General features: G+C 43.9%; 1 protein-coding gene across 9 annotated transcripts in view; it reads left to right on the top strand.

Annotated features, from left to right (window-relative positions):
* Positions 1-24,122, top strand: part of LOC133387425 (uncharacterized) — a 99,757-nt gene that overhangs the window by 41,909 nt on the left and 33,726 nt on the right. For 8 of the 9 annotated variants that reach the window (XM_061632162.1, XM_061632160.1, XM_061632158.1 and 5 more), the window contains one exon: positions 2,768-2,808. The gene's annotated coding sequence lies outside the window, so the exon portion shown is untranslated. Of the gene's footprint in view, positions 1-2,456; positions 2,616-2,767; positions 2,809-24,122 lie in introns of those variants that run through there. The other variant, XM_061632163.1, reaches the window with a different exon arrangement.

Genomic DNA, 24,122 nt, shown 5'->3' with positions numbered 1-24,122 from the left:
GTCCAAAACAGGCAGCGCCTTCCCGGCCTCAAGATTTTCAAGGATGAGATACAGGCACTTATCCCTGCCTTTTATCACTTGCCCAGCCATTGAAGTGACAGCATCAATATTCCGCTATGCCTTAGAGCCCTCTTTTATTATGAGCTTTTTTTCCCCCGTGCTGTGACTAAGCACCTTGCAAAATCCATTCAGTCCTGGCTTAGCATCCTGAGAACATTGAAGTTGGTGGGTGCTTTTCTTTTTTCCAAAAGGGCTTTACTGGCAGCTGGACAAGGGGCAAACAAAGGAAATATTTGACTGGATGCCTAGATCTTCTGGTACTGAATGTGCTTTTTAAACTCCTTCCTTGTGCAGATCCTTCACTGTGGCTCCTTTATCATAAGAAAGGGGGGGGATGGAATATTATGGATGAGGTCCCTGGAGTACTGGCTTCTAAAGAGCCTTAGGACCCAATGTGCAGAACCAGCTCCTACAGCTATCAAAGTTTTCTCCATTGATAATAAATGCCTTAATAACATAGATCAGCATACTCCTTAAAGTGAGTCTGTCAATGACTGAAGGCATATCTGTGTTTTCCATTAACAAAGCATATGCAAGCCCCTCAGAATTTTAAAGGTATTTCGTCCTTGTGGTGCCCTTCTATATTCCCTTATTTCCAATGCACAAAATAAAGACTGAGAGCTAGGTCACATTCACACCAGACATTTATTGCACTTTTATTCCACTTTAAACAGTCACAGCTTCCCCCAAAGAATCCTGGGAAGTGTAGTTTGTGAAGGGTGCTGAGAGTTGTTATTCTCACAGAGCTAGTTTGCCAGAGTGGTTTAACTGTCATTTCTTCTTCCCAGAAAACTCTGAGAATTGTAGCTCTGTGAGGGGAACAGAAGTCTTCTAGCAGCTTTCAGCACCCTTCACAAACTACACTTCCCAGAATTCTTTGGGGGAATCCATGACTGTTTAAAGTGGAATAAATGTCTGGTATGAATGTGGCCCTAGTATGGTGTGGTGCAGTCTTCCCCAGCCTGGTGCCTTTCAGATGTTATTGGACTACAACTACCATTATCCATTGGCTATACTGGCTGGAGTTAATGGGAATTGTAGTCCCATCAGAACATCTGGAAGGCACCATGTTGGGGAAGGCTGGTGTACTGGTTAGAATATAACAAGTAGCACCAGGGTGATCCGGGTTCAAAATGCTGATATGAAACCCCTTGGATGACCTTGGACTAGTCATTGTCTCTCAAACATGTGAAAACGAATGACTGTTAAACCACTCTGAAAATTGTAGCTCTGGGAGGGGAATATGGGGTCTCCTTAACAATTCTCAGCACTCTTAACAAACCACAGTTCCCAGGATTCTTTGGGGGAAGCCATGGCTGTTTAAAGTGATATGATACTGCTTTAAATGTATAGTGCAGATGGGGCCAGGAAGCAGTATATTTATCCTTACAACTATACTGTGAGGTAGGTCAGGTTGAGAGACAATGACTGGTCCAAGGTCATCCAATGAGTTTTATAGCAGAGCAGGGCTTTTGAATCCAGACTGCCCTGGTCCTACCTCATAGGGTTGTTGTGATGACATAATGAGGGGGGAAAGAGCACCATATATGCCCTTTGGACTCCCTGGGGGAAAGGTGGGATATAAATAAATATATCCATCTTTTCTTGGTGCAGAATTTGGGTTGCTTGGGCACTGTATTTTTATTTTTACGCACAGCTTTTAAGATAGCCGACAGAACTCCAGAACCAGAGGAAAAAGGAGTCAAGAATGTGCCATCCAGACCTTCTACATCTATCAGGCACAAAACCTAATTCCTCTACTGACCTAGGAAATGTAATCCAACATACAGTAAGGTGCATCCAAGCTCATTTATTTCAGTGATTTTAAGAGCATTTAATTCTTAAATTGGATTGTAGTTGGTGTGCTCTAAGTAAAGCTTACACACTTAGATGAATATAAGCCTCATTGAATTGAGGGAGGCTTACCTCTGAGTAGACGTGGATAGCACTGCAGTGTGAGAGCTGGCACTGCTACTGCCGCTTCAGCCTGCCAAAGAGGATAATACATCCCACAACAGAAAATATACCATCAATGTGCCAAAGGGATGAGGTTATGCAAGGAAGGCAAGGAGAGGGGTAATTCCATAATATCTTCCACAATTTGATGTCTTTGAATGAAATAGCAGTATACACATATTTTTATAAATAAATAATAAATAAATTCAACTACGAAAAAAGAAACATGCTTGAGAAGAGGGCATATTTGGTCATACTGCGGTGTTAAGACAAGAAAGACTGCCCTACTCACTGCTAGGCTAAACTAGCCCCATTTAAAGAGACTGTTATTCCTAGAAAATGCACTGAAAGTACCTAGCTTACATAATCAGAACTAAGCTCTGTGAATAGCTGGCACCAAGCCACTTTTCATGAAGTTCACAGATCAAAGTTGAGGACAAACGTTCACAATTCCAATGCCTGCCTGGATACTTCTTCACGATTCGGTTGAGTAGGCTTTTAGATCAACATGAAATGCAGAACCTATAGGGCTCTAATGCTACCACCTGCAGACCAACTCAGAAGGAAGTCCCATTAAGTTGAACAGGACTTACTCCCAGGTAAGTTGGTGTAGGATTGCCAGTCTCCTGGTGGTAACAATGAACAAAATGGGGGGTAGCAAGAATAATGATATATAGTTATAAATGTCACATGCTGAAAAAATTATTTTATTATTTTTATTATTAACTTAATTTCTCACCCTTCCTTTCAGGAGCCCAGAGAGGCAAACAAGCGAAAATACTAAAAACTTCTGTGAGTACTTATGCACAAGCTATTTTCTTCACCCTTGGCACCATTTTATCTAATTCATTAAAGACGTTACAGACATTCTTGATTTCCCCTTTTTTAAAAGCTTCAAACTTTGTCAAGGTGCCTGGCACAGAAACCCCGTATCTAGTTGTTTGAAATTTGGCAGGCTTGATCCCCGTAAAAGAGGCCATCATGCCTGCAACTTTTGTCCAATTCGGTCAAAATAATTAAAAAGTTAGGCATTTGTTGATTTACCCATTATAGTAAATGAGGAAAACACAGATCTGTCAGAAGGGGGCAATTCCCCCTTGTAATCCCCAAACACCCATGGGTGGGAGGACTGGCAGAATGGGTGGCAAAGCGGCAGGAAATTGGGCTTTTCAAACATTCAAAGTTGAGTGCTCAAAGAGACTTCAAGGAGTTTTTCCAAGCATTCAACCTGAACATTTCAAAAGCTCAATTCATTTTCTGAGTGAACCAGAGAGAGCTTCCATATCCCTAGTCAAAACATCTGCATCAAAACTGAAGTGGGAGCATTAAATAAAACTTGACTGGTCTGAGAAGGATAAAAGTGCACAGTCCAAAAAAGAATGGAATAAAATCTGTGCTTGGAGAGGACATTTTAGCAATACAACTTCAGCTATGGTATTCTCAGAATATGTGGATTTATTCCATTCCTTTTCCGTAATATATATGTGTGATTGAAAGACGACTAGAAAGGTTCTTATGCATTTTTGCAGTACAGGAAATGATGATTAAGCTAGATGGACCTGTGGGTTGGACTGTGTAAAGCTGTTTTCCGTTGTCTAAAATAGCATGAAAAACAGGAGAATGGCAAATCCTCCCTTTATATAGCTTGCTATCTACTAAGATGTTTCAGTTTTGGCATGAGATATCAAGCTGTATTATCAGGATACAGTGAATGGGAATTTTGCCTATAATTGCTGCATGTAAAAAAATGGAAGAAGTAAAATTGTATCCATATCTCACTTGTATATATAAGGGCCTTCGCTCACTGATAGAGCACGTGCTTTACTTGCAAAATGTCAGAGGTACTATCCGTGGCATCTCCGGATAGGGCTGGGAAGGACTCCTGCCTGATATCCTGGAAAGCCGTTCCCAGTTAGTGCAGATCAGAGGTGGGGAACATTTGGCCCTGCAGATACGGTTGAACTACAACTTCAATCAGCCGCAGCAAGCAGGGGACCAAGGATTGTGGGAGCGGCACTTCAGCAACATCTGGAGGGCCAAGGGTTCCCCACACATAGCCTGGACAATTCTGAGCTAGATAGACCAGCAGCCTGACTCGGTATAAGTCAGCTTCCTATACATTTTTCTAGACATTTTAAAAATGTGACTGGCTTACACTTGTGTGATCAAAGTGCTTGATGGGCAATTTCCCAGCCTTTAGGGCACTCTGCAAAGTGCATCTGCCCTGCCGTCTTGAGAGACCAGGATATAAAATAGTAAACCCATGTGGAAAACCAGAAATTGAAAATATCACTGATTATATATGTGCTTTGAGTCTCTGACAATATTAGGCTTCTGGGAGGCCTTTAATCACCAAGATGTACAATAAACGCCAGAAGCCCCCAGCAGTTCAAATTAGTGGCAGCTGGGGCTGTGGGTTTCTACTTTCTAAAACTCAAGTCCTAGGAGATGTCACGTTGGGTGCCCCAGATATTAGTAGGCACCAGTTAATGTAGTCCCCAGCTGCCTCCTTCCTTTGCATTATTGCTCTCTCCACCTCTCCAGTCTCTCAGGTGCTTTCATTCCACAGTTACGCCTGGTCTCCAAGGAGCTGAGAGATTGCAGAGAAGCTTCTCTGGTGTGACAGAATGCTCATTCTTCTCCTAGCTCTGTCCCCTCTGAGAGCTTATTGTTTACCATGACTACACACATTCTTGAGTTTCTGATGAGACCCTTGTTACTGTTTCCATCGAGAGGGAGGGTAAACAGCACATGCCAATGAAGGAAAATAACTCCTGGCAACACAAGGACAGCCATATTGGGTTCACACTATGAACCATCCATCAGAGTTCTCTCTTTGGCTCCCCACACTTCACAGGAAGACAATGATGAAAAGTCTATCCAAAAGGAAAATATTTGTTCTTATTCTCTTCTTTTCTCATAATAAAAGTATGAGCTCTCGCTATAGAATATACTGAGGCCAAACTGGAAAATATGAACATATGAAGGTGCTTTACACCAAGTCAGACCGTCTAGCTCAATGTTTTCTACACTGACTGGCAACAGCTTTCCAGGATTTCAGACAGGGCTCTCTTCCAGCCCTACCTGGGGATGCTTGCGATTGAACTTGGGGTCCCTTGGCATGCAAAGCAAATGCTCGACCACTGAGCCACAGCCCTTCCCCCCTGGGATCAGCCCTGGGACTGGTCTCCAATGCCAGTGCTCAGACTGGAATCATTTGAAACTCTATGGAAAAGTGCCCCTGAACATGTGCAGGCTGCATCCTGCTCCCCCACTGAATCAGCACAGGCAACCCCTTTTCATCTAGGATTAAAGAGAAGAGATCCCACATTGGAGGGTATGGCTTTCAAATGAGGCTTAAATCTTGACATCTGGGAGATTAGGCACTGCACAAACTAAGCATATATTCAAGGCAAAGAAATAGGGGGGAAACGCAACTACACAGCAAAAGTTATTGTCCTGTGCTTCTTTTTCTTTTATTTTTGAATCTCTCATGATGCTCACAACTGGGGCCTCATTAATGCAGTTGTACAAAATATAATCAAGGCAGATAGGGAAATCTAAAGCTGATGTTCTGAACGTTTTACAGCATGGGTGGTGGATGCAGTCAAATGTCTATTGTGCTACATCAAGCTGGGGAAGTCTATGTTAATACATTCGTCTCACTAAGCCAGGAGCACATTAAAAGTAGGAGACTGTCTTATACTCAGTCAATATCAGTAGGAACTTTATTGCATCTAGTCAAAGGCCTTTGAAAAACATCAACAGATGAGCAATTTACAAGGAATAATACAGATTTACATTATTCATTAAAATCTGTTACAGTAGGGCCCCGCTTACACGGCGGGTTAGGGACCAGGCCCCCGCTGTAAAGCGGAAATCGCTGTAAAGCGGAACCCATTGACTATAATGGGTCACGCCGCACAAAAATGACGCCAAAATGCCGCAAAATGACGCAAAAGTGCAAAATCGGCTTTAAAACAGGGAATTTCCCCTAACTGAAAGCCGCCGCATCAGCAGAACGCCGGAAAATGGAACGCCGTAAAGCGGGGCCCTACTGTATACATAAAATTTATATTCAAGGTATCTACCACACAATTAATTCAATTCAGTTAAAATCATTCACTGAATTCATTAAAAAAAATATGCATAGTCTCCTGGCAGCTGTGGCAAATAATGCCAGCATGTAGGTAATATAAACCTGGTTATCTTTTAATGATTGTGTTACTATAGCATGTGGTGTTATATCCCAATACTGTGGAAGAATATTTGATTTTTGTTGCTATTATTAACTGCCCCCCCCATGTTGTACAGAAATGCGGTCAACAACAGCAACTCTAATGCTGCCATGCCCACACTTCATCTCCAACTCCACTCTTAACTGATTTCCTTTAGCACTTGTCCCTCGGTCCTGCTGCTGCCTCACTACCTGGGACTAAGGGAGCAATCCAACTTCAATTTATGCTGGGCTGGGGGGAGTTTGATGTGATGGACCCCTGGCTGAGCTGGCAGGCTCCCAGTGCCACCAGGCTCTGCTGTCGGAAGCCCCTCGTCCCAGCTTAGCCACGGGTCTACCGGGACTCTGCTGGCTCAGCCGGGGTCTACCGGAAATGGCCAGGCTGGTGGACAGAGAGTCGGCAGAAGCTGCTGGTAGCCCCAAAATGGGGCATTCCAAGGGGCTTGGTAGGGGAGAAGCCATGGGGGGGACTTACACAGCATCCAAGTCCCCCTTGGAGCGACCCCCTGGGTCCCAATCCACATGAGAATTCCATCGGCAAAAAGGCTGGCAAACAATTCCATTAGCGCTCCATGGAGACTGCTTACTCCCTAGTAGGGCTGTTCATGGGAGCTGACTCTTCCCTTCTGGCTCCCATGCGCAGCTCCTAATGCAGCCTGCATTCAGTTGGGCCAGTGGCTCCCGAGTGGCAAGTGGATGCTGTGGGGCTTTCCATCAACTCCTCCTCCACCAGCCCCCTTCCCATCAGCTACCCTGAGTTGGATTGCTCTGCCCACCATGGTTTGGCTTAGCATTACATCTGAGCCTGTGCTCATGGTTTGGGTGTTCCCCAGACAAACCACGAGTGGTAAACCAAGAAGAAACCTTGGTTACAGCTTATGTGGAATGAGGCAGACCACTAGCCCAGGTTTAGACATAACACTAAGCCAAACCATTCCTTACTCCTTGGTAGCGCAATAGCAATTGGACCAGGAAAGGAGCTCAGCAGCTATGGCAAGCCACTCATTCATGCTAAGCCATTGTTTGGCTGCATATTACCTTCAAACCAGGTCTATGTAAGCTTCCAGCCAAGATGCTAAGTAGGAGAAAGGATAAAGTAAATAGGACAGAACCAGAAGGAAGACAAGAACAATTTGGATTTAGTCAGGAGAGAACTGTTTGGATTTTGTGAAATGCAACAGGCCGTATCTTGGTATTAGCACTGCCTCCTTGCCTGCCTGTTTGCTAGTTGCTGTGCTTGATACCTGTTCAATTTATATTTGTAAATAATCAAATTGCCAAGATATCATATGTCTCCAATGTTTTCAACCCAAAGGTGATTCTTTTTCTTTAACATTACCCTGAATTTCCCACTGCTTGAGGAAGGTGAACCATCTTTTGAAGATATACATCTCCCTAAATTGACTTGGTTGGACAGGAATCCTTATAATCAACAATATTACTATTCTATACTACTTTTCAATGTTCAAAATGCTTTACAGTTCTTATCTCATCACTCTGTCACATGAACCTTGCAAACCACTTTGCTTGTCAATGAGTAATTCAGCTTTGTCAGCCAAAAAGTGGCATTCCTCCTAAAATAAACAATCTAAGCTGGTTTTCTTCCAATAATAATTCACCGCATAACATGTTGATTCCAATCTGTGATGGTGAAATGTGGCATTATTATGCTACTATACTGCAGTATTGAATAAGTATTGAACACAGATGCAGTTTATCTTTTGTCAAGTTAAGACAGGAGATTCACTGTTATCTAGGGTTGGTCTGTACTACATTTTTATGATGGATTAGTTATTACTTGAGGAAGGGCCATAGCTCAGTGGCAGAGCACAGGCTTGGCATGCAAAATGTCCCCAGTATCACTAGGCAGGGCTAGGAAAGATTCCAGCCTGAAACCCTGGAGACAGCCACTGCCAGTCAGTAGACAGGACTGAGCGAGATGGACCAATGGTCAGATGTGATGTGGACTAAGATTATGAAAGGTCATACCAGGGCATATTATCTTCAGACACTGAAGACAGACAGAGCCTTCACAGAACTTAAATTTTAAGTAATGCCATCTCCATATTATGAAGGGAGGTACATAACTAACCCTCAGTGTGAGCGAAAACAACTTTAAGTGTAATCATATTGGAGATACACTATTTATGATTCTTCCCATTATATGCTAACCTCAGCAATATGTCAAGAATTCTTTGATTTCTGTGCAGACTGACATGAAAATGAAGGCACTTTTTCTAAAGGCATAACACAGAAACACATGCTTAATCATAACTATTAGGAGGAAGTGTGGTCCGCACCCCCTTTGTTTTAAATTTATACTTTTTCTTTTTCTCTTCTTGCCTTTTTTATTTTTTGTTCTTGTCTTCCTTCTGGTTCTGTCCTATTTACTTTATCTTTTCTCCTACTTAGCATCTTGGTTGGAAGCTTACATAGACCTGCTCAAGTATTTTTAAAACGTGAATGTTAGGAGAACAATAAAGATGGTAATCATCAAGAGGCCTGATGTTTATGCTAATTACAAAAACTAAATTAGATAGCTGTTATTGTGAAACAATGATAATAACCTTAACAAAATTGTAATGAGTTTCTCATCTTATTTTATTTTGATTCTGCCCCTCCACCAAGCCACTCAGGGTGTCATACATAATAGATTGTCTTCATAATAACCTTGTGAAGTAAGTTAGGCTGAGTGTGTGTGACTGGACCAGTGTCACCTAATGAGTATCACGGTCAGGTGAGGACATGAGTGTGGTAGGAGATGATAGGAGTTGTAGTCCAACAATATCTGAAGGTTGGGGAAGGCTGCCCTCATCTGTTCCTTGTGGCAGTGGCCTTTGCCACTGCTGACTGCTTGTGCTCCTGCTTGGATATGCCTTTAGGTATAGCAGGTAGCTAGTGACAGAAGCTTTGCTATGCAGCCCAGTTTGGCCTTGAGTGATCCAGGGTTAGGGAGCAAGCTGCTAGTCACTCCTGCTGCACTTCCTAACATATGACACCATAATGGAATTTAAAAATGTAAGCTGTCATCTAGACAGCAGCATCCTTGGAACATTGGGCAATGCTTGACTGTAGTTAAATAAAAAGTGATCATCACCTTATAGTATTTGATGCTTCAGTTGACTGGTGTGACATCCCTAGGTATCCTTGCCTGTCTCGTCTCCCAGTCTTCTAAAATATGGATGGTATATTTCAGGGTAGCCAATGTGGTACCTCCAGATGTTTTGGACTACAACTCCCATCAACCCCAGCCAGCATAACCAATGATGAAGGATAATGGAAGTTGTAGTTTGCAATATCTAGAGGACACCAGGTTAGCTACTTTTGGTATACTTTTTCCGACTCTGCTTTTCAGCATAGGGAAATTAATTTTGCATAAGAAAACAGCACGACACACAAAATTTGATTAATTCAGTGAATCTAAGCTATCCTGGAAGCTAGCCCCCTTCTGACACTATAAACACTTTGAACAAAAGTAAATGGAAAGCAGGACACCTGTTTGATTCATTATTAGACATGACTTTACCATAATGGACCAGCAAAACCACTGCATTTCTCCTATTGCCTTTATTACAGTTGAATTGCTTGTGTTTTGGCAAAATACCTGTCAGCCAGTCAGTTGCTCCAGTGCCAGATTTTTCCTCCAGTCGAGTGTCTGAAGATAATTCCCATGTAGGAATATATGTGAAATGCTCGAACAAGAAAATGGGGGGGGGGGAGGTTGCAGGAAAGATCTATGAGCAAGAAGGTCGGCTGATATCCTGCCAAGAGAGCATTCCTCCAAAATTCATTTCCACATCAAAAGACCAATATAAATTGTTAATAATATAAAATGTGCCAAATCACCTTTCCATTGTAAGCAAATGAAATAAGTTAATGTTATTCCTGGCAATCAACAGTCAAAGCTGAAAACCAACATTCAAATTCAATGAAAACCCAATCAATCTTTTAATATAACTTGGGCACAAACCTCCGTGTGTAAATTAGATGAATCTCACCCAATCTATAGCAGCAAAGGACCTGGACCACTATGTGTTGATTTATTCAGTCTTAGCCAGGCATGCCGTAAAGAGGTGTTACAAGTCTTAGTTGTGCCTGCTGAAGGTGTTACTATTTCAGTGCTATGTTAAGGAGAAGTGTTAAATTCCACATTTTCACACTCTTTGTTTGATAACCGACACAGCATATCACAATGCTTAACTACTCCATGTCCCAAGGTTTAGCTGTATGGCAAGGCAAAGGTCAAACCATGCCCATTTGCTTGTTACTTGCATGAAACAGAAAACCCCTCTAGAGTACCAGTAAAGTTGTGTCTCCTTCAGCACTGCAGTTCATACACTACAGTGTCTTGACTGTACATTTTTTATTCCATGTTTATCTCACCCTCCCTCCAAGGAGCTCAGGACTACATCATACATAGTGCCCCCACCCCCACCCCTTTCCATGCCCATAGCAAGCCTGTAAGGCAGATTAAGCTAAGACAACAATCCTATAACCATTTATAAAGTAAATGGAGTAAACCCCATTGAGCAAGATAGGATTACACTGTAAGAGATGGTGGCTGCATTCAAGGCAGCAGTTTCTTCCATTTTCCCAATGGTTCCTTACCTGATAATTTCCGTGTTTTATTTTATCTTTCACATGACACAAAAGCCATTTCTGGAAAGCTAGCAGAATATAGTGGAAGTTAGGTGCTCATTTCCATATTAATTGCTTCCACGAAAATCTGTATGCAACCCCACTAACCCAGAAAATTGCAGGAGTAAAGTGACAAAATTTGAGGCGGTATACTGGCATACAGTTCTTTCCTGCCATTTTCATGGGGGAATCAGAAGCACACATGTGCAAAAAGGGTAGGGGAGTAGCAACATGTCCAAAGGCATTAATTGTTATGTCACACCACATCCACCGGTGTGAATGAAATTTAGCACAACATGACAGTATGTCGGTCAAAAAGTCATAGTTCCATAATGCAACAGGTACTGCAAGTGTGAAAGGAATGTTAGAAATTGGGGAAAAAGTGCTACCATTATCACCAGTAAAACTAATGCAATAAACCCATGTCTGAATGCAGCCAGTGACTGGCCCAAGGTCATCCTGTGGGCTGTAGAGCTGAGTGGGAATTCGAAGCTGAATCTCCCTAGCCCAATTCTAACACTATAACCCAGGGGTAGCCATGATGCCCTCCATACATTGCTGTACTTCAACTCACATCAGCCCAGCCTAGCATGGCAATAGTCAGGGATGTTGGGAGCTGTAGTTCAGTGACATCTGGAGGGAACTAAGTTTGCTAGCCCTGCTCTAACCACTACACCACAGCTGCTTTGGCCCAACGTGCTGGTAGGAAGCCTCCAAAGCAGCCCAGCATAATCATAAGTGCATCCATTTCCCTGATTCACCTCCCCTCAGATATGGTATCATCAGCCCTGGGATGTTTTGCTTGGTGGTGGGTTTTTTTGTTGTTTTTTGCGCTAGCCACACCATCTCTGACTTTCAAACCACAAAGTACCCTGCCATGTTTCCTGTCAGCTCAAAGCAGCAGCAGCAGCAGAAGGAGCAGACTCAGCCTATCAGGATGCTCCTGTGTCTTTTAGCGCTGCTTTGTCTTCCAGACATTTCATCTCCTGCAGCACTGGCTGTAATTAAATCTGGGCGGTGAGTTAGGAAATGCAATACCAGATGATACAACCAGTGGGGAATTCACCTAGATCTGCAGGAACAGCACAAAAGAGCCCTGATGAGTAATGGACTCAAATACAGAGAATGACAACAATGAGCTACTAAAGATTTTAAGCTCCTTAAAAGTGGGGAGCAGAGGGGAGTCAGAAGCTGCCTCACACAAATCTTTGTGCAAGAAAATGCTTCCCCTTTTGATTAGTACTCTAAACAACTGGTGGGTTGTCTGGAGCAGACCACCTACACAATGGAGTCATGCTACCGGTATTGAATGGAAATGTTGCCTCCCAAAAACACACAAACATTATATATGATGCTGACATTATCAGGATGACTTGAAGGTTGGGTATTGCTCAGATATTCAAAATGGAAAAAGGCGGTCAGTCACCCACATTGCTCGTTCAAGTTTTGTTGGTGCCAGAGAGGAGGAAGACTATTAGATTTGTATCCCATCTTTCCTCTAAAGCATATATGCCTCCCTCTTAGCCTTATGATGACTGAGAGACAGTGACTAGCCCAAGATCACTCAGTACATTTCGTGGCTGTGTGGATTTGAACCTTGCTCTCCAGACTACGTCCAACTCTCCAACCACTATACCACATTGGCTCTCTCAGAGATCATGGGCTTCCCGTGGCCACTTTCCACCATGCCTGGCTGACTCCTGAAACCACATGTTGCTATTCTTGAAGCATCAATTCATTACTTTTGTAAAAGGCTGCCAGGTTGTTAAATCTTCAAAAGCACATTTGCATCAATTTCACAAGCACCTTAATGCCGGTCTGAGTGTAATGAGAGTTTCCAGATTCTCACTTTTCATTTCAACACATGGTTCCTTAGTGTTCATTATTCAAGGCTGGCCCTAGACATTTTGCTTCTTGAGGAGAAGGACAAGATGGCACCAGTGCTCCCTCGATGCCATGTATAAAAGGTGCTGAGCAGATTGGCAGCTGCATCTTTCTTTAGTACAGGTGATGAGATAGCTGAGAGCAGCAGGCCAGTTTAGAGGGTGCGGTACAAGCTAGATTAGGAGGCTCAGGGAGGATGGCTCAGAGGGGAGACCTCACTCTCGCATCTGGCACCTAAGACATCCTCATTCTGCCTAATGGTAGGGCCGTTCCTGCCAAACAAAAAGCTTGGCTTCTGTCCGCCTTCTAAAGCAGGGGTGGCTAACCCCCAGTTCAGGAGACTGATCCAGCACTCCCCCAAGCAAATCTCTCCCTAAAGACTCCCTCCATTTTGGCAATGATGGCAAAAAGAAAAACATGGTATAGATACAGCACTGGGGAGGGGGGCAGAGTCCTGTTCCATGATAAAGATGCAAATGCCCCCCCGATAAATCATTTAATCAGAGGAGAGGGAGTAGCAAGAGCCATAGCTCAGGGGCAGAGCATCTGCTGCGCGTGCAGAAGGTTCCAGGTTCAGTCCCTGGCAACTGCAGGTAGGGCGGCTGGGAGAGACCCCTGCATGAAACCCTGGAAAGCCTCTGCCAGTCAATACTGAGCTAGATGGACCAAGGATCTGAGTCAGTACTAGGCAGCTTCTTCCGTTCTTATGATAAACCCTTCTCCTCATCTGATCTACTGTGCATGGATTAGCTAAGAAGGAGGGGCTGTGTGCCTTGGTGTGTGTGCAAGTAAGAGTATTTGTCAGAGTGTGTGGGGTGGGTACACCCACTTTTGGCCACCCCCACCAATGGCATGCCGCCCACCCACCCCTAGCCCCAGAGGATTGGCCAAAAGTGTATGTGACCCTCAGACCTACCAAGGTTAACCACCTCTGTACTAAAAAGTCTTTCAGGGGGATGAAACAGTGATTCTAAACTGTGTTACAGATTTTGACATAGCCTCAAAATTACACTTCCGGCTAATGCTCTACTATAAACAAGCCATGAAAGAGAGAGGAAACAATCTGGCATGCCCCAAATGGGCTAGCCACAGAGCCCGTGATGCATCGGTCCACTTCAGATAATTACCCTGGAACGGATGAATGTTTACTGGGCTCTGTGACTACCCCATTTTGGGAATCACACTAAATTATGATGACAAGAATCACCACTGGAGCAGCATAAAATGGGCACAAATACAGGTACTTTCATACACTCCCAGCAACCATACCTGGATTGTGAACTGGGGAAAATGGGTGGATCTGTCTCCTAGGAAGAAAACTAAAGCAAAGGGCTTATTAACACATTTATTTTTTTAGTGGTAAAACCCACATACAAGAATTTTGGCACCTAATTTCCCAGAGAGCTTCGGAACCACCATAGAGAGCTTCGGCTATGGGGTGGTATACAAATGTAATAAAATAAATAAATAAATAAATCATGGGGAGCCATTTGTCTGAAATGTCTCCTCTGAGAAAATCCATGCAATCACCTCATCAAATAAAATCCTTCAAAACTAGTATTTTTCTCTGATATGGTAACTTTTTCTTTTCAATAAAAGTTATTTTCAATTTTCCAACAACAGGTCGGCATTTAGGGGACTTGGTCCCCAAAGCAAAAATGTTTAAATGGCTGCAGGGTGGGAACACTTGATGTGGCTGAAATTTGGAGAAAATGTAAACCCCGGGCTTTAGGGTTGCTCCCCAGGAAGATCAGAGGTGGCTCCTCTTACTAGTCTACCCCTCCAAGATGCTTCTTGAGCTCACACTGCAGCCCTCTTTAACTCTCTTCAGAACTGCTGCTGTTGTTACCCCACACACTTACAGACCTCAGAGCAATTTGCAGAGCTGGGGGGGTTGGGAGAGGAGGAGGAGGAGGAGGAGGAGGAGGAGGAGAAGGAGGAGGAGGAGAAGGAGAAGGAGAAGGAGAAGGAGAAGAAGAAGAAGAAGGAGAAGGAGAAGGAGAAGAAGAAGAAGGAGAAGAAGGAGAAGAAGAAGAAGAAGAAGAAGAAGAAGAAGAAGAAGAAGAAGAAGAAGAAGAAGAAGAAGAAGAAGAACGGTTCCATGGCAAACCACCCTAATGAGAAAAGCAGTCCAAGATGGGTGGGAGTTTCTAAAAATGGAAATTCTAAAAGTGCATTGGCAAGCAATACCAACAAGGAAAAAAAGGGGAAACAACAGAAGCCAATGTGGCTTCACAAAAGGCTTAGAGATGACCTGAAAACAAAGAAGGACATATACAGGAAGTGGAAAGAAGGCCAGGCCACAAAGGAAGAGTACAGGCAAGTATCACGGAATTAATTGCAGGGATGGCATCAGGAAGGCTAAAGCTGAGAATGAGCTGAGGTTAGCGAGAGATGCTAAAAGCAGCAAAAAAGCTTTCTTCAGGTGCGTCCATAGTAAAAGACAGAGAAAAGAAATGGTGAGACAGCTACTCAATGAGGATGGCAAAATGATGACAAAGAAAAGGCAGAAGTACTCAGTTCCTACTTTGGCTCAGTCTTCTCCCAAAAAAGGGTCTCTGACCCTCCCAGGAAACATGAAGTAGAAGGGGCAGGATTAGAGCTTGAGATTGATATACAAATGGTCAAGGAATGCCTAATCACTTTGAACGAGTTCAAATCGGCAGGGCCCGATAAACAGCATCCTAGAGTATTGAAGGAACTGGCTGAACAACTCTCAGAACCTCTATCTATTATCTTTGCGAAATCATGGAGGACTGGTGAAGTGCCGATGACTGGAGGAGAGCTAATGTTGTTCCTATCTTCAAAAAGGGCAAAAAGGAGGAACTGGGGAACTACAGACCAGTCAGCCTAACATCAAGCCCTGGAAAAACTCTGGAGCAGATTATAAAGCAGTCAATCTGTAAGCACCTTGAAAACAATGCAATGATTACTAGGAGCCAACATGGATTTATGAAGAACAAATCCTACCAAACTAATCTTATCTCATTTTTTGACCGGGTAACCTCCCTTGTAGACTGTGGGAATGCTGTGGACATAATATATCTCAACTTCAGCAAAGCTTTTGACAAAGTGCCCCATGATATTCTGATTAGCAAGCTAGCTAAATGTGGGCTGGATGGAACAACTATCAGGTGGATCCACAGTTGGCTCCAGAATCGTACTCAAAGAGTACTTATCAATGGTTCATTCTCAAACTGGGCAGACGTAACCAGTGGGATACCACAGGGCTCGGTCCTGGGCCCAGTGCTCTTCAACATTTTTATTAAAGACTTGGATGAGGAGATACAGAGCATGCTTATCAAATTTGCAGATGACACAAAATTGGGGGGCATAGATAATACCATGGAAGACAGAAACAAAATTCAAAGGGAACTTGATAGGCTGGAGCATTGGGCTGAAAACAACAGAATGAAATTCAACAAGGATATTCTATACTTAGGAAAAATAAACCAAATGCATAGTTATTTATTTATTTATTTATTTTATTTAAAATATTTATACCCCGCCCTTTTTCCAGAGAACTCAGGGCGGCTTACAAGAATAATCATAAAAAAAGATTAAAAGAGTAAATATACAAAATTAAAAACAATTAAAATGAATAAGATCAAGTACAATTAATTAACCAATTCAATTAAAAGCTCGTCTAAAAAGGATCGTCTTCACCTTAGCATGGAAGGACAAAAGCGAGGAGGCTAATCGCACTTCACTAGGGAGCGAATTCCACAATCTGGGGGCGGCCAACGAAAAAGCCATATTCTGTGTCTTTGCAAGAAGAACTTGTGAAAAGGATGGAATAGTGAGTAAGGCCTCACCGGAGGATCTTAGAGTCCAGGCAGGTTCATAGAGGGAGATACAGTCTAACAGATAACCTGGACCTAAGCCGTATAAGGCTTTATAGGTCAAAACCAGCACTTTGAATTGTGCCCAGAAACATATTGGCAGCCAGTGGAGCTGGTACAGCAAAGGGGTTGTATGTTCCCTGAGCCCGGCTCCAGTTAACATTCTGGCTGCAGCTCTTTGTACCAATTTAAGTTTCCAAGCAGTCTTCAGTGGCAGCCCTACGTAGAGCGCGTTACAGTAGTCTAATCGGGATGTAACTAAGGCATGTGTCACCATAGTCAAGTCTGATAGGTCAAGGAACGGGCGCAGTTGGCGAACTAATCTTAATTGAGCAAAGGCACTCCCGGCCACAGCAGAGACCTGGGCCTCCAGGCTCAGAGCTGAGTCCAGGAGTACCCCCAAACTGAGAACCTGCGATTTCAGGGGGAATGTAACCCCATCCAGCACAAGTTGAATCCCTATTCCCTGATCCACCTTACGACTGACAAGGAGCACTTCTGTCTTGTCCGGATTTAATTTCAGCTTGTTCATCCCCATCCAGTCTATCACCGATACCAGGCATCGGTTCAGAACCTGGACAGCTTCCTTGGTATCATGAGGTGGAAAGAAGTAGAGTTGGGTGTCATCCGCATATTGGTGGCACCGAACCCCAAAACTCCGGATAACCTCTCCCAGCGGTTTCATGTAGATGTTAAACAACATGAGGGATAGAATTGAACCTTGAGGGACCCTGCAGGTCAATGGCCAAGGGGTCGAGCAGGCATCCCCCATAACCACCTTCTGGGTTTGCCCCTCTAGGAAGGACTGAAGCCACCATAACACAGTGCCTCCAAGTCCCATCCCAGAGAGGCAACCCAGGAGGATACCATGGTCGATGGTATTGAAAGCCGCTGAGAGATCCAGTAGAACTAACAGGAACACACTCCCCATGTCTAGTTCCCTATGAAGGTCATCCACCAAGGCGACCAAAGCTGTCTCAGTTCCAAAACCGGGCCTGAAACCAGATTGGAATGGATCTAGATAGTCTGTGTCATCCAAAAAGCTCTGGAGCTGAGCGGCCACCACCCGTTCTATTATCTTGCCCAAAAAAGGAATATTGGAGACTGGGCGGTAGTTGCCTAATAGTGAGGGGTCCAGGGAGGGTTTTTTCAATAAAGGTCTTATCACTGCCTCCTTTAAACTAGGGGGCATTCTGCCTTGTTGTAAAGAGGCATTAATCACTTCCCTGGTCCACTCAATCAGTCCCCCTCTGGCATTTTTTATAAGCCAGGAAGGGCAAGGATCCAACATGCAGGTGGTCGGACACGTCTCTCCAAGGACTTTGTCCACATCTTCGGGTTGAACAAGCTGAAAAGAATCCATTTTAATTAAACAAGCAAGGGCCAAGGTTACATCCACAGAGGCTGTATCAATTTTGGCATCTAAGTCAGAGCGAATCTGAGCAACTTTATCCGCAAAATATCACGCAAATTCATGACAGCGGGTTGCTGGGTGGTCAACATCAAATTCATGGGCGTCAGAATATAATAGTTATAAGATGGGGGATACTTGGCTCAGCAATACGATATGTGAGAAGGATCTTGGAATTGTCGTTGATCACAAGCTGAATATGAGCCAACAGTGTGATGTGGCTGCAAAAAAGGTGAATGCTATATTAGGCTGCATTAACAGAAGTATAGTTTCTAAACCACATGAAGTATTAGTTCCCCTCTATTCAGCACTGGTTAGGCCTCATCTTGAATACTGCATCCAGTTCTGGTCTCCGCACTTCAAGAAGGATGCAGACAAACTGGAACAGGTTCAGAGGAGGGCAACAAGGATGATCAGGGGACTGGAAACAAAGCCCTATGAGGAGAGACTGAAAGAACTGGGCATGTTTAGCCTGGAGAAGAGACGACTGAGGGAAGATATGATAGCACTCTTCAAGTACATGAAAGGTTGTCACATAGAGGAGGGCTAGGATCTCTTCTCGATCGTCCCAGAGTGCAGGACACAGAATAATGGGCTCAAGTTGCAGGAAGCCAGATTTTGACTGGACATCAGGAAAGACTTCCTGTTACAGCCATACGACAATGGAATCAATTACCTAGGGAGATAATGGGCTCTCCGACACTGGAGCAGGGGGTTGGACTTGATGGCCTTATAGGCCCCTTTCAACTCTACTATTCTATTATTCGAAGAAGAAGCTATCATGTTCTAGGGAGGATAATTAAACCATCATTCTAGGGTAGCAAGGGCAGCATGGTGCAAACACACCAATGTGAATGCCATATTGGCTCAGCTGATGCATTTGCACCATGCCAGCCTCACAGATGCCTTGCCCTCCTGCTTCCTGGTAAGCAGCAGCAGCAGCAACACAACTAACTGGAGGTTAGTTGGAGCCATCCATTCTGAGCCATTTACCTGCCACTTTCCTGACAAACCATGCACAACTTGACCATTGGTCACTATTGACCACTGGCCCATTAACATATTTTTGTCCAAATCCAGACTCATTCATGGCAATCCGATAGCAAACAGCACCGTGTTGCCCGAGGGTTATCTAGACAATCTTTGTGGTTCCTCTGTACATGTGCTACCACCAGACCATGGGGAATCAGGCTCTACACCACCTCAATAATCTGTTAACTAGATGGCTGTATCTACATGGTGGATGCTCCACTCAACAGCCATTTGTGTTCTGCAGCTCACTGTATAGATTTCCCCTGCAAAAGGTGTGTGGGTGTGTGAGAGAGAGGGGGGGAGGGAGAGAGAAAGAGAGAGATGCTGCTATAGTTAAAATAGCTACCACACTAATATAATTTCAGGGAGACTCATTGCCAGTATCAGCCTTCAGCCTGACCATTAAACAGAATGAGGCAGAATGATGTATTGGCAGTGTGAGCTGTGTATGACCTTCACCCCCTAAGCCAGGGGTGGGGAACCTCCAGCTCACAAATTTGGCCCAACACAGGTCCCAATTTGCCACACGAGGCTGTTTCTCCCAAACTGTGCCCACCTGACCTGGCTGGATACGGAACTCAATCACACAGTCAGTTCCTGTAGAAAGCAGGGTTGAAGTTGCTGCCCATCAGCTGATAAGCAGTTACTTCAAGCCCACAGATTAGCGGTGTTTCAAAGCACCAGGTAGGGCTCTTTGCAAGCCCTGTGCAGTGCTTTGAAGTCACAACAATCATCACCTGATGTCATTGTGACATCAGGGGATTGATTGTCCAACTGTCAGATTGGGCCCACGAGGGGTAGGAGAGATAAGGATCAGGCCCACCGGCCAGATCAGGTTCCCCACCCTTACCCTTGTTGGAAGTGGGGCAAGAGCAACTCCTGTTTTGTTCTTTTGTTTAAGCTCCAGAGGGAAGATAGGGCTAGGGTCTTCCAGATGGATAGGCTTTGTTTACCTTTTACCTGTGATGCTCTGACTGACTTCCTTCTGTCGCTAGACTGTGATGCCTTTAGAGAAGCTTACCTGCCCCTCCTCCTTCTGCCCTTTCCACTCCTTTGTTCTCCGGCTGACCAGGAGAGAGGAGACTCCCTTTGTCTCTCTCTCTCCGACCATGGGGCTAACTACTACACCTGGGCATTATGCCTCCAACTTAGCTAGTTAGTTAGAACTAGATATGCCTTTTCTATCTACTATGTATTTCTATAAATAAAGTAGCTTTTCTTATTTTACTAACTCTCCAGTCTCAGTGATGCTGATGCAGGGTAAAAGCCTGCTTTCTTAGGCAAACGCACGCACACGCTGGCACACTCGCATTTCAACATCTGCTGTTACTCTCTGCTGCTGTGGAGTTGCTTTTAAACGAAATTAAGCAACACAACTACACACAGCGCAACAAGGGTTACGGGCCCAGCAAACTAAGTTGAATGCAAGTTGTAGCTGAAGCTAAAGGTGCTTGTGTGTAATTTACAAGGGAGACTTTAAGTTAGAAAGAAAAGCAGAACAGAGATAGAAAAGATGGCTGAACTTTCTGTACTCGAGAGACGTGTTCCAAGGCTGGAGAAAGATAACTTCGATCTGTGGGATCTGAGATTTAAAGCGCTCCTAGAAGGAGAAGGGCTGGAAGGAATCCTGACTGATCCTGAACCATCGGCAGATGATGAAAACACAACTTCATGGAGGCGTAAGCATGCAAAAGTAAAATCTTTGCTTATTTCTGCTCTATCAGATGAAGGATTTAATCTGTGCACAGGATGCAACAGTGTTAGACAAATGAATGGAAAATTGCAGGAAGTATATGACAAGAAAACAAAGAGCCACGTCATGTTTCTGTACAAGGAGTTGTTTTCTCTAAAGGAAACTACTGATGAGGGAGCCTGAGTAAATACATAGAAAAGTTTTCAGAACTTTTAGCAAAATTGCAAAGATGTGGACGTTTTCTAGATGAAGAATTACAGAAAGGATTGCTTTTAAGCTCTCTTAATGAGGATCATAAATTAATTTCCTATGTACTAGAGAATTCTGAACAAAGCCTGAATCAGATCATGTTGTATTTAAAGGATCAGGACTTTAGGGAAAAGAAGGAAATGCAGACTGTCTCTGAGCAAGCAAACCTTACTGTGGAGAGAAGCAGACATGAAAGGGACAAAAGAATGAGTCTCCGCCCGAATCCACAAAAAGGCATAGACAAACACAGGGGTTCCATATGCAAAACTCCAAAGCCTGACTGTAAACAGAGGCCGGCCGAAGTGAGAGATGCCTCCAGGCAAATACCAGATAAACAAAGGCAAAGAAACCCGCGAACAGAGGATTTTAGCTATGTGTCTTATCCAAGCAAGAGTGACTGTAAAAGCAGATTTTTAATTGACTCAAGATCCACATCACATGTAATAAATGATAGGAACCTGTTTAAAATTTTTGAAAGTCACAGGCAAAAGATATTGACAGCATCTGGAGAGGAAATTTTCTCTGAAGGAAGAGGAAATGTTTAGTTATTGTGTAAAGTGGGACATTTGGAAAGAAAGATAGAGTTGAAGGAATGTTTATATGTTCCAAGCTTTAAGGACAATCTAATCAGTGATACCAGGATGTTACAATTTGGAGCCAAACTCCATATAGGTGAAGGATTTTGCCATGTTCTAAGTAAAGGAGTAATAAGTTGCACTGCAAAAGTGAAAGATGGACTTTTAATTTTTGATTGCTTGTTAACTATGCATGCAAATGTGGTCAAGGAAACCAGTGATTCTCAATGCTTACATACCTGGCACAGGAGAATGGGACATGCTGGCTTTGCAAGAGTTGCTGCTCTTGAAAAAGAAAATTTAGCAAAAGGCTTCAAAGTGAGACAGTGCAATTGTACACAGATTTGCGAGTGCTCCATTAAAACTAAAAGTGTGAGACCAAAATTTCCTAAGAAAAGTGAGAGGAAAACCAAAAGGCCTCTAGAGTTAATTCACACAGATCTATGTGGGCCAATGAGAATGCCCTCCCAAGGTGGAAATTTATACATGCTGACTTTTATAGATGACTACTCCAGGTATACTACAATGTATCTGATAAGAGAGAAAAGTCAAGTACTTCAAAACTGAAGGACTATGTTAGAATTGTGTCCAACAAATTTGGCAGAAAGCCACAGATCATAAGATCTGTCAATGGAGGGGAGTATGTGTCTAGAGCTATGCAAGACTTTCTCTGTGAGGAAGGCATAGAGCACCAGACTACAGTCTCATACAACCCAGAGCAGAATGGGGTTTCAGAGAAAATGAACAGGACCCTTGAACAAATTATTCGTTCCCTGTTGAATGATGCAGTTACCAAAGGAGTACTGGGGAGAAGCTGCGGTTACTGCCACTTACCTGCAGAACCGACTTCCTGCATCTGCAACCAACAAAACACCATTTGAACTGTGGCATGACAGGATACCAAGTATGTCACACCTTCGTGTATTTGGGTGCAAGGCTTTTGTGCACATCCCAAAGGAAAAGAGATCCAAACTTGACAACACTGCCAGGGAAGTGATTTTTATTGGATATTCTCCAATGAAAAAGGGATACAGAGTAACAGATCCCCAAACTGGCAAAGTTGAAGTATGCAGAGCTGTCCACTTTGATGAAAGGAAGTGCGCACACCGACCAGAAGGGGCGCCACACCAAAGTTATTCTTCCACCACAGAAGGTATAACAATATACCTGCAGAGGAAGGTGAGAAGTCTGAATAAGAAGGGGCAACAGAGCCAGAACAGACATCAGAGCCAGAAGGGGCAGCTGCAGCATCAGCACCTAGATGCTCTGAATGCACCAACAGAGGTATACCACCAGAGAGACTTGCTTACCTCGTAAGAAATGAACTTCCAGAACCAGAAACCTGGAAAGAGATTGATGCCTTACCCAAAGCCGAAGCTGAGAGGTGGAGGCAGCCAGCCAAGGAAGAGCTGGAATCTCTACACCAAAGTAAAACTTGGACACCAACCAAGCTTCCTCAAGGAAGGAAAGCTGCAGGCTACAAGAGGAAATTCAAGAAGAAGCCAAATGCTAAAGAAAAGCCTGAATATGAGTACTGTTACCAAGCCAGTTGTCGTGGTAGCCGTGGGATACCTGTGCTGAAGAACCAGCTCGCCAACCAAAAGGGACTGGGAAGCAAACAAGGATGCAACAGACTCTTGGAGTCAGAAGGGGTGAGTTCATGCACAAAGTACATAGACGTGAAGCACCCACCTACCGCAGAGGACTACTCAAGATGGAGTATTGTCCAACACCAGACATGACTGCAGATGCTCTCACGAAAGGGGTTGGGCAAAGTCAAGACATTGCAAGCTGGGAGACAAGATGAATCTCGTGGACTGATCCAAACACTCGTTGAGAAGGGGTGTTGGAAGTGGGGCAAGAGCAACTCCTGTTTTGTTCTTTTGTTTAAGCTCCAGAGGGAAGCCCACAGATTAGTGGTGTTTCAAAGCACCAGGTAGGGCTCCTTGCAAGCCCTGTGCAGTGCTTTGAAGTCACAACAATCATCACCTGATGTCATTGTGACATCAGGGGATTGATTGTCCAACTGTCAGATTGGGCCCACGAGGGGTAGGAGAGATAAGGATCAGGCCCACTGGCCAGATCAGGTTCCCCACCCTTACCCTTGTTGGAAGTGGGGCAAGAACAACTCCTGTTTTGTTCTTTTGTTTAAGCTCCAGAGGGAAGATAGGGCTAGGGTCTTCCAGATGGATAGGCTTTGTTTACCTTTTACCTGTGATGCTCTGACTGACTTTCTTCTGTCGCTAGACTGTGATGCCCTTAGGGAAGCTTACCTGCCCCTCCTCCTTCTGCCCTTTCCGCTCCTTTGTTCTCCGGCTGACCAGGAGAGAGGAGACTCCCTTTGTCTCTCTCTCTCCGACCATGGGGCTAACTACTACACCTGGGCATTATGCCTCCAACTTAGCTAGTTAGTTAGAACTAGATATGCCTTTTCTATCTATTATGTATTTCTATAAATAAAGTAGCTTTTCTTATTTTACTAACTCTCAAGTCTCAGTGATGCTGATGCAGGGTAAAAGCCTGCTTTCTTAGGCAAATGCACGCA

This window comes from Rhineura floridana, chromosome 6 (assembly GCF_030035675.1).
Source record: "Rhineura floridana isolate rRhiFlo1 chromosome 6, rRhiFlo1.hap2, whole genome shotgun sequence".
Classification (NCBI taxonomy): Eukaryota; Metazoa; Chordata; class Lepidosauria; order Squamata; family Rhineuridae; genus Rhineura; species Rhineura floridana.
The sequence above is the reverse complement of the archived record's forward strand: the minus strand, read 5'-3'. Positions and strand labels throughout refer to the sequence as shown.